Source organism: Watersipora subatra, chromosome 2 (assembly GCF_963576615.1).
Source record: "Watersipora subatra chromosome 2, tzWatSuba1.1, whole genome shotgun sequence".
Lineage (NCBI taxonomy): Eukaryota > Metazoa > Bryozoa > Gymnolaemata > Cheilostomatida > Watersiporidae > Watersipora > Watersipora subatra.
Window position 1 is genome coordinate 3,216,371 of NC_088709.1, and position 14,150 is coordinate 3,230,520.

Here is a 14,150-nt window from a genome sequence, read left to right on the forward strand (position 1 = left end):
CAAATTAAATTTATATGACAGCTTTAGTTTTAGCCGATATATATATATAATGGAGAGTTACTACTCCTTTGGGTGAGGCCATACCATTTGGTGACCAGATCGGTAAGTGGCGCAGTGCAGGTTCTGAGAGAAAAAGGTTTTCTGGAACGTTCCTCGAGTGACCCGACCATCTTGCCCCTGCCCGAATGAGTGCACCGCGTGAGAGCCACTTCGCATGGGAAAAGAAGTGTTGTGTGCTGTCACTTCTTAGTTTATAAGAACAATTTTTTGACGGTCACGTGCCATTTTCATCTTCATTTTCATTTCTGTCCTTAATTGTGATGCAGTCTGAATTGTTGTTAGCCAAAACTAATAAAAATTAACATTACCATGCTGTTACGATAAAAAGCAAGCTCAGACATATCGACCTACAATGCTTGCTATTTACTATCAAAATAGCGTTATATCATTCACACAGCACACGTGTTATTCACTAGTGGTTCATCCCTTGTAAGATTGTCAAGACGACTGGCACAGTTCATGATCAGCTACATAGTTGAAGCAGCCTTAAGCATGCCTTGTTACAACGATAAATGTCAATTACTACTTACAAGAGAAAGAAGGCCGCGATGAAAGAGAATTCACATTTGTGGTATCATCATAGTCAGAAAACAAAATATTTCCATTTAACACATTTAGTAGGTTCAAAAGGCAAAAAACATAATCTATATATATATATATATCTCAAAGTATGTGTGTACTTCGGTTTGTCCAGCTATAGCTATTAAAATTTAAGAATGAAATATCCGTTTTATGCTAGAGTTGATCTCGGAACCTCCCATTTGCCAGGCAAATATCTTACCAATTTACAGTAGCTACGCGAGGCTATATAGTGATATAGCTACATACTGAGGCGATATATGTCACTATATGAGTAGAAACATGCTACCGCTCTCCGTTACGGAGCAGCGTAATTTTAGGCTTGCTCTCACGGCTCTTAGTAGTAAGCTTACTCAAATTAGCTATTGACAATGTGCCAGGCTAATGGCAGGTGGCAGGCAACTATATTACCTCTCACTGTTTATAAGCTAATTTTTAATACCATGCAACGCCGGGCATTCTGCTAGTTTTAGCAATAAAAGTTAAGCTTATAAACATCAAACTTTGCAAATAAATCATAAGCGTTGATATCTAAATTGAGCTTTTGCATGATTTTTTGTGATCAACTGTTGGACAGTCCAGGTAATATTTGCTAGACTAATAATTAATAAAGCATGACCCCGGGTTTTTATGTAAAGTCATCAGGAAAATGAGTTGATTTAACATAATTTACGAACACAGAATTTTGAGGTGTATTTTGTACACCTTGTTAAAATTCATCAAGCCTTGGTTGTGCAGCAGTCTTGCGTGATTCTTACCTACTGTCAGTATCATCTGATGATTCATTCATGTAGTAAAATATTTTAAATTACTCTATGCCTTCCAAGCTCTGGTTTTGTACGATTTAAGTCTTGTGGAATATATATATATATATAATGTTGAACAGGAGCCTAATTATGTGGTAGTAGACATTGTTAGTGTTGTGATCTATGAACGGCATGGCTAGGATTTGAAATACTCTGCTCCAATAGAGCTACCAGTTTTGCAAGGTAATGTTATGTGTGTTGGAGACACAGTCTATGAACTAGTCATGTTTTCCTGTATCACTGAACAACAGTGCTTAATAAAAGGTACTAGCCAGATAAATACAATTTGCAGTACCGCAATATTTAGGAACAACAAGTTTACATTAGGCATTATGTATGAAGAACAAATTTGCTGTAGCGGATGCTACAGCGGGATGCAATTACTGATATCCGTGAGAAGCCAAAGTATCTAGCACATAGCTAAAAATAATTACAATTTAGCATTGTTCAAAAATAACTTTCAAAGCTTTAGCTATAATTTAGGGATTTGGGTTTATGTAGAATTATGAACATAGAATGCCACTTGCAACGCCGAGATTCTTAAATTGAAAAAAGTTTGGTCACCTACAGAGTGAAAAGGCTTTGAAGTCTGGCAGACCTTCATATTCAGTCTGTATGATAGAGATGAAAGAAGATTGTGCACAACATCACAATTGCTCATTTGTTACATAATGTAACGCAATTAAGACAAATGTGAAAATACTGTATGAGATACAATTGCCACTTTTTCTCTTCATAGAGAGAGAATAAGACTTGAGTGCAACGTTATATAGCCTATTTCTGCTCCTATTTTTGACCTTTTTGAAACAAATATTCATAGGATAATCCTATTATAGGATCTAAGGCTTATACTAACTGGCTGTTACTGCTTAATAAACAAATGGACAAATAGACAAAGCCAATTACAAATAAAATTCTGAAACATCCAATGGGCACGAATCGAATGTTAAATAGGCAGCTTCATGACGGCTTGCATGATGGCATCATGGGCAGAACATGAAGTTTTAAACTTACTGCTTTTCTACTGTATCTGGCTTCTCTACTGTACCCTGCTTGTCTATCATACCTCTGCTTGTCTACTGTATAATCTTCTCTACTGTACCCTGCTATTCTAATTACCCGGCTTCTCTACTGTAATCTGCTGCTTAAGATATTTCTCTTTTCATCTGATCTTTGATAATCTTTTCGGAATGTCCGATTCTAAACGACCGTTTCATTTGAGCATAGTTTGAAGATGAATTGGTTTTTTTTAATGTAACGGAATTCTTGGAATTGAGCATCAATATTCCTTTAACTAGATTTTTTCTCTATCATTCTTTTAAAACTAACATTTTGGCATAACCTCTTTGCATTCCTTGGCTATATTTAGATTAGTTTACATCATTGTTAGTAATACTAAGTGATGAGCCATTAAGAATGACTCTGGGAAGTAATAAGAGCTGGCATCTCCTTAAAGGAGCTGGCATCTCCTTAAAGGAGCTGGCATCTCCTTAAAGGCCGATATGAAGAGAAGATTATCAAAGTAATTTACTTGTTGCCTGGCAAAGTAGCAAAAAGAGTGAACTGATTACCTGAGGGGTGTACAAAATTTGTGCCTAACAACATTCTAACTGCTATAACTCCATGTTCTTTGTAATATAGGCTACTTCAGAAAATATCATGCCAGAAATAGATAATTTCATATGTATGTTAAGTAATGTTTTTCTTATTATTGCAATGAGATAATGATGAAACTACAGTACAATAAGCATTTATAAGTTGAAATTTTGAACAAATCTTTTTTGAAATCAATCTTAAAGCATTCATACATCATACATGCGTGTAATTACTGGCCGTAGGAATACTATGTCATGGGGCTTCTAAATTTAGCTAAAATAAAGCTGTTGTTGCTCTGAATTCAATAAAGCGTCTTGAACGTTTTCATTTTTCAATTTGTGTAAAGGTGCAAACACACTTGGAGATATTTAGTGCAATATCGCGCCATGTGGCGCTAATCTGCGTTAAAACTCGATCGGTGAGCTCAGGCAGAGCGATAACGCTAGACATTCTCTATCACAACTTTATCGCGCGCGCGAGATGCATTTTGATTAGTTGGTTTTCCCGGATGCAATTCTAAAGCTGGTAATTTTTTCGTATCGAACTTCACCAATGGACAGTAACAACATTTTGCTATTTTGCTACAATTGAAGCATCATCAAAATGAACACTGAATTGTTCATAGATTTAATAAAAGCACATCCAGTCCTGTACGACACAATGCACAAAAATTAAAAAGAAACCGTTGAAAACCAACATTTGAGATTCAATCGTTGGGCAAGCTGACCATCTTGAGAATGGTGAATATTTATTATATTACAAATAAAAAGCTATTATTATAAAGTAAACTATATATAATAATTGTAAAATATTAATGTTAAAAATACAAAAATCATTTTTTCCTTGTTTTCTCGTAGTGTACAATCCGTGAAAGTACGATAGGCTTAATAACAAAAGCGGAAGTTGTTTACGTCATTGCCAAGAAGGCGCCATATTGACTCAAATTTATTAACAACTCCGAAACAACTAATAACACAAAATTTTATTGGTAGTTTGTGAGCGTGTCCGCGTTATCGTTTGCTGGTGAATCGCTCAAGTGTGTTTAAGCACAAGCCAGCAATATCTCCGCGCTCCTCATGACGCACACGATAAAACTGCCTGGTGTGTTTGCACCTTAGTAGTTCCTATACGCATAAGTGTTGGGGTTGTCTTAAGGAATAAAACGCAAATGAATTTAAAGAGTTATCCTCCCAATGTACAACTGAAATAGCTTTGGTCTTTGAATAACATCACACTTTAGAACAAGTCTTGCATAAATGGGTATATCCTAGCAAAAATGGTTTTGCAAAACTGTTTGGGGGAACTGCGCCAGTAAAGGCAGAGGTTTTAGGATTATAGCAAACTGCATAAACATTTGATGTACAATGTAGGTATTGTTTGCACCTGAGCTTAGTTCGTTTTGTTTAAACAAAAGCCAACCATAAACTTATTTACAACTTTGTCAATAGCAAAGAGGATCACTGGTGCCAATCTATTATTAAATCAGATAAAGCTTCCTGTCTTAGTTAAAAGCATTTTAAATGCAAGTATCAGTTACTACCGCAGATCATGGCATGACACTGGGTACGAATAAAATTACATTTGATACTTGTTAATGTCAATATTTTAGCAAATATTGTATCCACTGCACTTATATAATAACATTTACAGCTTCTGCGCTTACAACGCTAATAAAAACGATCAAATTACTTCTTTATTTGCGTCCTAAATTGGACTAGCTATCGTATTTATGCATACAGTCAAACCTTGACTTATGGTAACATCTACATGCAAACTCTTTGAACAAATGATTTGTGCAAATGTTTAGTCTTGACATAGGAAGGGATTTCCAGCATTTTTTCAAACATTAAAGTTATATAAATAAATGTAAGAAAGCTAGTAAAAATTAACAAGATGATATGGAATAAACCGCTATATAAATTAAATTAAACTACCTATACTGCATTACTTCTAAGTTAGAGTAAGCTACACAAAATAATTTCACTTCGAGCTTTTTCACTGAACCCAAGCAGTCATACCAATCTAATGAAAATAGTCTTCGAACAATTCTGACAAAGCTATCGGATAGGAGGTGAACATTTGAACTGATCAGACAGCATTTTACTTGTGCAGAGATACACACGAGCCACAATTCATCTCAAGGTCAACAGAAGGCCAATGGTTTTGTTTGTAAAGATAATTGGAGGGAAATGGATTGCTTCAAAAGGAAATACAAAAACAACTTCAATTAGAGAGGTCTATTTAATCCTGACTACAATTTGAAAATGTTCTAAATATCTTTATAAAGAGAGAAAATATAAATAATATGAGTACTGGAAGAAAACAGTTCAATTATAAAAAAAAACAATTACACTGAAATAGCAGAATAAATTAGCCTGCCGGAAGTTCAACTGAAATCTGACTTGTTCTTCAAGCATGTAACTAACGAATATGAAGACAATTCCAAACAACTTACACAAATGTATGTCTATATTCAACGGCGCAAGGCATAAAGAACAAAACTATGACATAAAAAGCTAGTAGCCTTCCTTTAATAATGTCGACAACAAAATGAAACTTGAACAAGATAATCACAGCAAATATGGGAAGCAAAGTAGGTAACGACCTGCAACTCAGTATTAAAGCGAACGAAAGCTGACCTATAATTTGAAAGTTTTGTAAGAGGTCACAGCTGTATTTTTATGATGAACTAATCACTATCAAGAGCAAATGTTAGTTCAGACGTAATTGTGTTGAACTAAGAAACCCGCCTGGTTGATGTGAATATAAAGAGATGGCTGCAGGGAGTTAATTAATGGCGAAGTTAAGATCAAGTAATTTAACCGGTCAGATTGTATTTCGACACAATTTAGTTATGAAGCCTAAACTGGTTGTATTCAGTGATCAGTGAGTTTTCTAACTAAGACTAGTAAGAAAGCTATAAGTTCAAAAGGAAGGACTGAATCACATGCCTGTTTATTAAATTTTAAACTGTAAAAAGACACATTACCAATTGGCACAGCTCAGAGTTGATCAATGCATAAAACTGTTTGCATTTCTAACCTACCAGAACGATTGTGGCAGATTTGAAGTTTATGAAAACTGGTCTACTATTTCCAACCAGTAGTACGAAGTTCTCCTGGTAGGAACTACCAGGAGGAACTGGTAGTTCCTACCAGGAGTAGCCAGAGAGCAAAAGGAGTTCCAATGTTCTACAGATTACTGATGACGGAGTAGTCAACATAGCAAAGGAAGTTCGACTGTCCTACAGGTCACTTCTGATGTAGTAACCAGTCTAGCAAATAACAAAGAAACTTTTACTGTTGTTCAGGTCACTGCTGATGTAGTAACCAGTCTGGCAGAAAGGGTTCCACTGTTCTACAGGGCACTGTTGATGGAGTAACCAGGATACCAAAGGTAGTCCATTGTTGTACAGGACATCACTGACGGAATAGCCAGCATGGCAGATTCAAAGCTGACTAAAACCACTTTCTATGTGCAATTGTGCACATGTTTGTTCTGCTCTCATTAGAGCAATAAAGATGAGTTTATTGCCTGTTCATCAGTCTCATAGTGAATGTGTTGATAGACACAAATTGTATCTAGTTTATTACTAGAACATGGAAAGGTATGATAGCACATACATATTGTCTGGGAAATGCTCCTTCCTAACCACGGACTAGTTGGACCTAGTTGGACGTAACTAATCTTTATAGCAGTTGTAAATATCTAACGGCCATAAGCCTGTAATCTGCACTGTTATTAGCAGACAACTCCTCAAACTCTACAACTCGAATGGTAGCAGTGCGCTATAGACATTAGCAAGCACAGACAAACCCTTACGGAAGTTTGCAAGTTGAATTTGAATCTCCAGAGAAAGCTCCAACAACTACATTAACCTGTTCGGTTTTTCTTTGTTTACATACCCTTTCGAGACAAGCTCATTGAAACAGCGGAATACATTATACACATTAATTGATATGATCAGATAAAAGTGAAATGTCCAAACATTAATGCTGAACTGACCTTTGCAGTTAATAGCAAAACAATGTTACATGCAAGCACATAGTAAGTTATCATTCTTTTAAAGGCACTTTGGACTGCTGAGCTGTTCAAAAGCATACTAGCATCCAATTTGGTGACAGGAATGCCACTCTATTTGCACCTCTTCAAGACTGCCAGCGTACTGACATCGTCAACCAGAATGAAGGAATCCATGAGGTGCACAAGCAATGAGAATGAAGCTATTAATATATTGTATTATATTATTTGAGTAGTTTCTTCACTCTGCATTAATTTATGTCCACTGGCAATCTAATCTGCTAGAATAATGTCAATATGCAATTCCCTCTACAGTCACCAAACTAATTGTATTTCTCAAACCTCAAAGAATTTTCCACCAAATCTTTGACGATATACCCAATACAATTTCCGGCTTCTCAATTAGAAGTTTCTCAGAGCATTGTTGTTTCATAAGTACATAAATAAAAACAAACCGATGAGAAGTTTGAAAAATGTGAGAAAATATGCAAATAGTGAACAATCCATAAGCTACGTTAGTTTAGACTCTACCGGGTCTATGTTAGAATAAGTATATCGGTATATCTTTACACTGTATATCTTTACACTTCTTTGAACTTAAATATTTTCAACCCAACACCTCTATTCTTTTGTCTGTAAGACGAAGTACCTATGAAAACTTTTTTGATTGATCAATACGTAATAAATTTATACTTTTATATATTTTTCAGATTTTGACATTTAGTTTTTGAATAGTTTTATACAGAGAATTTGCTTGAAGGCTATGCACAATAACCCTCAGTATGTATTAAGGAATCAACGGCTGTATGTTTTCAAGCTACGGAAGTGATTAAACGCAGTGTATTCTTAGAACTGCTCCAATTTATTATTATTTAAAGGTTGACTTGCAATAAAATTCACATCACAGTTATTTGGTATCAAAAAATTCACCATGTCTTACTCTGTTGTGTTGTAGGTGCCAAATATGTGGAAATGTGAATACAAGCTCTTAAAAGCTCAAAAATGAACAGTTAATCGTAGCCACACGAAACCGCCGTAGTTTGGATTCTCTTTCCAAAACGGCTCAAATGTGACGTAGTTGTGAGAGATGGTTTCTGTTTACACTTTCATGCCACCTTATTCGTCGAAATATTTTCACAAATATACTTCACGCATTCAATAAAACCATGTCTATTGTTCTTACGCGTCTATTTTATCGGCATCGTAATGCTGCCACTTTGAGCACTGATACCTCAAAACCTACCATAAAAATCTGTTTAATTTTTTAATCTTAGCTTGAATGATTGCATATCATCCTCTGATAAACATGATGGAGAAAAATATGTAAGTATTGTTTTGCAATATGAAGCGATAATTATCATCATTAAAATCATATATATATATAATAATATTCGTTCTAGCACTTTCTAGCTATAACTATTACTACTAGCTAGCTTGGCACATAAGAGCTGGCTAGTGGCGGTGCTTACTTGCTGGGAGGTTTGACTCTGTTGTGGATCTTCTTCAGATACAGCATCAGGCTCGAAACGCCAGGGTCTTAACTTTTCAGAATTTGACATTTTTTATCATGGCAAATCATATACGTACTTCGAATTGTCGGACGGAATGGCCAAGCTAAAACTGTAAAGTAGCGAGCATCTATATTTGATACGGGGTCTTTGGTAAAACCCGAAGTGTTTGTCATAAACTAGTGCAATGATAAGTTTTAGATTGAGCTTTTGTTTGGCCTTTCAATTCACGTGAGAACATCACGTGACAAGACAATAACCAAATTTCATGGCTACGTCATCGAAATAAAGAGATTCCAATCTACGGCGGCTTTTCGTTTTTGAGCTTTTAAGAGCTTGTAATCACATTTCCACATATTTGGCACCTACAACACAACAGAGTAAGACATGGTGAATCTTTTGATACCAAATAACTGTAATGTGAATTTTATTGCAAGTCAACCTTTAAGCAAGTGAAGCAGATCTGAGAATGAATCCTATGAAACATCATATTTAGATGTTTAATTGTATGCAGAGGTCTCACAGTAAAATCAAGTTTTGTTGAAATTAGTATAATACAACCAGAATGTTATTTCAAGCTTCTTGATTTTGTTAGATATATAACAAACATTGAACTATTCTGAATGCTTAAAAAAAGCTTATTAATTTGAAAAGTTGGTTGTTCTTTTCTCAGTATGGGTGAAAATGCAACAGCTCTAATAACATTTCTACGTTATTTCCAATATTGCATATAAACGAAAACGGTAATTATTTGATGAGGTTGTTAAAGTTACACTTTGACACATATATAAAGAAATAGAACAGTGGAATTGGTAACAGTAAACCACCGATAAGGAAATTAAAGGTAAATAAAGAGAAAGTAAAAACAAAAGAAAAACTAAACTGTGTTAAACTCATCAATATTCAAAATATTCAGCGGGAAATTCCCAAAATCCGGCATATAGAAGCCGAAAGCTTTGCAAATGACTTTAATGGTTGACTTGCAACAAAATTCACATTGCAATTATTTGGTATTAAAAGGTTCACCATGTCTTACTCTGTTGCATTATAGGTTCAAAATAAGTGGAAACGAGATGACAAGCTCTTGAAAGCGAAAAAATGAACAGTTAATCGCAGCCATCACAAGAACACCCGTATGTTGGAATCCCTCTCAAAACGGCTCAAATGTGACGTAGTTGAACATGATGTGCTTCTGTTTACACTTTCATGCAACCTCATTCATCAAAATATTTACACAGATATACTTCACCCATTCAATAGAACCATGGCTATTGTCCTTATACATCTATTTCCTTATCACTGTAATGCTGCCACTTTGAGCACTGATATCTCAAAACCTAGTTAAAAATCAATTAAATTTTTTAACTTTAGCTCGAGGGGTGCATATCATCCTCTGCTAAACATGACAAGCCTGTTGGTCCCCTGGGATGGTCGAAAAATGTTGCAGAAATTGTTTGCGCCGTTCGACGGGAAATATGGGTCACATGATCAGATTATGACTAGATGATTAGACCAAGCTGAAACCGCACTGTAAAGTAGCGAGCATCTATATTTGATAAGGGCTTTCGGGTGGAACCCGAAGTGTTTGTCATAAAACTAGTGCTACAAGACGTTTTATATTGAGCCTTTTATTGACTTTTCATTTCATGTGATAACATCATGTGTCAAAAACAATAACCAAGGCAAGGTGAATCTGTCATCAAAATAAGAAATTCCAACCTATGGCCGTTTTTTCTATTGTTCATTTTTTAGCTTTCAAGCACTTGTAATCACATTTCCACATGTTTTGAACCTACAATACATCAGAGTAAGACATGGTGAACCTTTTAATGCCAAATAATTGCAATGTGAATTTTGTTGCAAGTTGACCTTTAAATCTATTTTTCAATTTAATCTCTAAAATGAACTCAATTTTTTATGAATGCAATACAGTGCCACATTATGTGAGAAACCTGAGCTTTAAGATTTAACTTTGACCTTGGCAAGCAGTTCTTATATACAATATCTTCACGTTCAGTGTACTATAACCAATCACATAATGAAAACTAGCAGTATAGGTTAAATATTGTCCTATACAGACGGTTCCCAACCTACGAACGAGTTACGTTCCGAACGATTGTTCGTAAGGTGAATTTGTTCGTAAGTTGCTTCAGTACTATATTTTGTATTATAATTTATGTTTAAGCCCTATATAAGTATATTGAGGGTTTATATAAGTATGTTTAAGGCTTGTATAAGTAACCTGTATTGGTTTGTACTGAAAAAAATATTTAATAAAATGGCGATAATACTTTGGTGGACGCCGGGCCATGAAACTGCATTTCTTTTTTATTGTATGTCTTGCCCTTTTTATTATATTGTTGTTTTAATCGTTATGCTATCACTTATCGTTGTTTATTTTTTGTATGTGGTGTCCGTTTATTATATCGTTGTTTCACTCGTTATGCTATTGTTATATCTGATATACCGTCATAACACTATCACTTATCGTCACTTATATTGTTGTCATACCAAAGCGCTAGCGGTCCTTATTTATTCACCTTGTTAGCCGGTGTTCTTACCGTTTGCCGTTAGCCGGAACGGTTGATATTATTGTATATAAATGAGTGCGCTCATTTAGTTGAGCAGAGCAGATAGCCGTACGCTCCTCGGCTAGTGAAATTTCCTTCGCTAATTGAAAGCTGAATGAAACTACACGCACTCTCTTCTCTTTATTTATTAGTAGAGATCGTGCCAAGTAAAGGCCGGCAAATCTCTTTACAATACGCATGTAAAGTTCAAACAAGGTTTAAACAAATAACTCAAAAGTTATTCGAGTTACGAACAACGGTACATACGTTCGTATGTACCGTTGTTCGTAACTCGAATGTTCGTAAGTAGGGAACCGTCTGTATCACATATAAATTTACCTGTTGTTTGTCTGTTGAAGCTGTGCAAAAACGAGTTTCACAGCCTATATGCTCCAACTGCAATTTTGGAGTTCGGTCTTTCAAGATGACTTCTATATTGTGAAGAAAAAACATTGAATAGCTTTAAAAATACATTTTGAACAGTCACTGCTTTCCATCTAGCAACTATGTGTTGTAAGAAACATTACTATACATCCTTATTAGCAACACTTAAGATTTTTTACGTGCATAACCTTGCATATTCATGCAACAAATTACTTGCGCAGACTGAATAGTCCCTGAGCTAAGTAATGACCATCAGTGCTGTGATTGGCTAGTTTTAGACTCTAGAATGTTTTGTAGACAAATCCAGTCAATAGCATTCGAAGACACTATCACTTAAAGGACAAATTGAAGGTGTATCTGTAATTCTTTTCAACACACATTAAAATATAAAAAGTTATTACTGGATAGAGCTTGTAAAATTCTCATTCCGCACTTACTTTACAGGTCCTGTTGGGCCATTTTTAGGTGAAACAATCTATTAACTCCAGGTTGTTAACATAAGTGACATAATTGAATTGCATTACCAACAGTGCAAAAATGTATTCAATGATCTTGAGTTCGCAAAGGATTATACATGTATATATATATAGCATCGGTATCAGAGAAGACACATGTCCCTAATGCTTACATACTGCATGCTTAGTCTCACAACCAATGCTACCAGAAGTAAAAAGTCTCAGCGAGATGGGTGGGTTACATCTCCTATCAGAGAAGCAGTAAGTGGTGTAGTGAAAGCAGTTCAGTTACAAAAGCAGATGAATAGGCTTGTGCACATGTTGATCTGACAACTCTAAATCAATCAGGCAAGAACTACAACCAACTACTACAAACAACCAACACCAAGTGTATTCTAGGCTCAGTGACAACTCTGGGCTACCATCAAATCAACTTGACAGAGTATTTCCATTGCCCGACTACATTTTTCATGCAAGCATTTAATCCCCTTCTTTGTCTTTGTCGGATATGAGCTGCGCCTAAGATTTAAATGTTATATGAAAACACTGCTCACAGACATTAATGAAATGACTACTTAATTGGATGCATTGATGCAAAGATCCACCAAAAACAATATGATGTATGTCTCAAGCAAGCTTAAAAACATCATATTCTGGCATGACCCTCAAAAGGAATAACTGCCTATGTAGACAAACCATATGGTCAAAATTTTTTGATAGTTTATCGAGGGTGTTGGCATTCAACCTGTTGTTGATTACCCTGAACCTAAAAACCAGTCTGACATCTGAGACCTTGATGGTATGTTAAACCAACTCACGAACTTCATTCTAAAGCATTCTCCGATTACCGCTTTACCTCACCAATAAATTAAGGAGAACAGAGAATGGATTTGGGAGACAATACAGCAGGAATCATCTGCAAAACTAAAAAAAATTTTAGTCTCAAAAAGGCATTATTTTTACATGCCCAAAATTTTTGCCACGAACCATTATAACACCAGCCTAAGACTAATTTCAAATGCAAATTGACAGTAGTTGTCGCACTGTCAGTTTTGCTTAGCACTCATTATCTGACATGGAATTCCATGATAGTCTTAGAAAAAGAAGCATTAGCCGGTTTAGGTCGGTTAGGTTTAGAAAACACAACTCGCTGTTATCGTGTCATTAGCTCATGCAGTTAGTAGGCCCCTGCGGTTCACAATAGCAAACCTTGAATTTCTACAATGTAGGGGTAACATTTAACTAAAAAAATAGATCCATGGAAAATAAAAAATTTCAAATTATCTACTTTTACTAATTTTGAAATTGGTAGGTTTCGTAGTATATGCTTAAAGTTAAATATAATTTACCCAAAATCACCCGAACAATGGATTCTTTTTCCTAGTTTTTGATTAATATTTTGCCACCTCTAATATAAAATGAGAGTCTTTCATCGTTGTCACACTGTTTTACCTGGCCAATAAGATGGGACAGCAGGCAAAGCTGTGGAGTGTAGTTTTCATACTCAAAATCTAAATATAGAACCGAATTTGGGCTATTTTATGATTGCGACTATTAATATCGCGAATGCTAGTGAATGGCAACTAACTGATCATAACGGTGACAATATTGGGCAACTATATTTATTTGACAACAAAATGAAACCAACATATCAGTAAAATAACCACTATTGTTCATAATACTTGTAAATTTACAAGGGCTTTATTCAGCATAATATTTGTTTGATCAGGTTCATCCCAACAAAGCTCGATCATTAAGCCCCGCCCACATGATGCCCGTCGCCTATCCTTGTGGGTGCTGTATATCATTGCTTCAACTAACAATTCCCAATCTTATACATGATTCCTGCACGACAAGTGCTCAAGCATGCCAAAATGCTCAGTAACGAATATGAAACATTGAGACATTTGTGCCACATATTGTGCAAAGTAAGGTAACACATTTTTTCTAGTTTCTTTACCCAAAAACAAAACTTTGGCTTGGCAGCCATGTGGTTTTCAGCAATGCTTTAGAAGAGATTGGACAAGAATTCTTCACATTAAACAGCAAAATCTAACTACTGGATGTAGGTTACTATATCTAATTGGATGTAACCTATGAGATGACAAAAAACCTTGGGTTTGCTGATCTTACTTAGATTAACATCAGCAAACCCAATAGCTATCTCTGGTA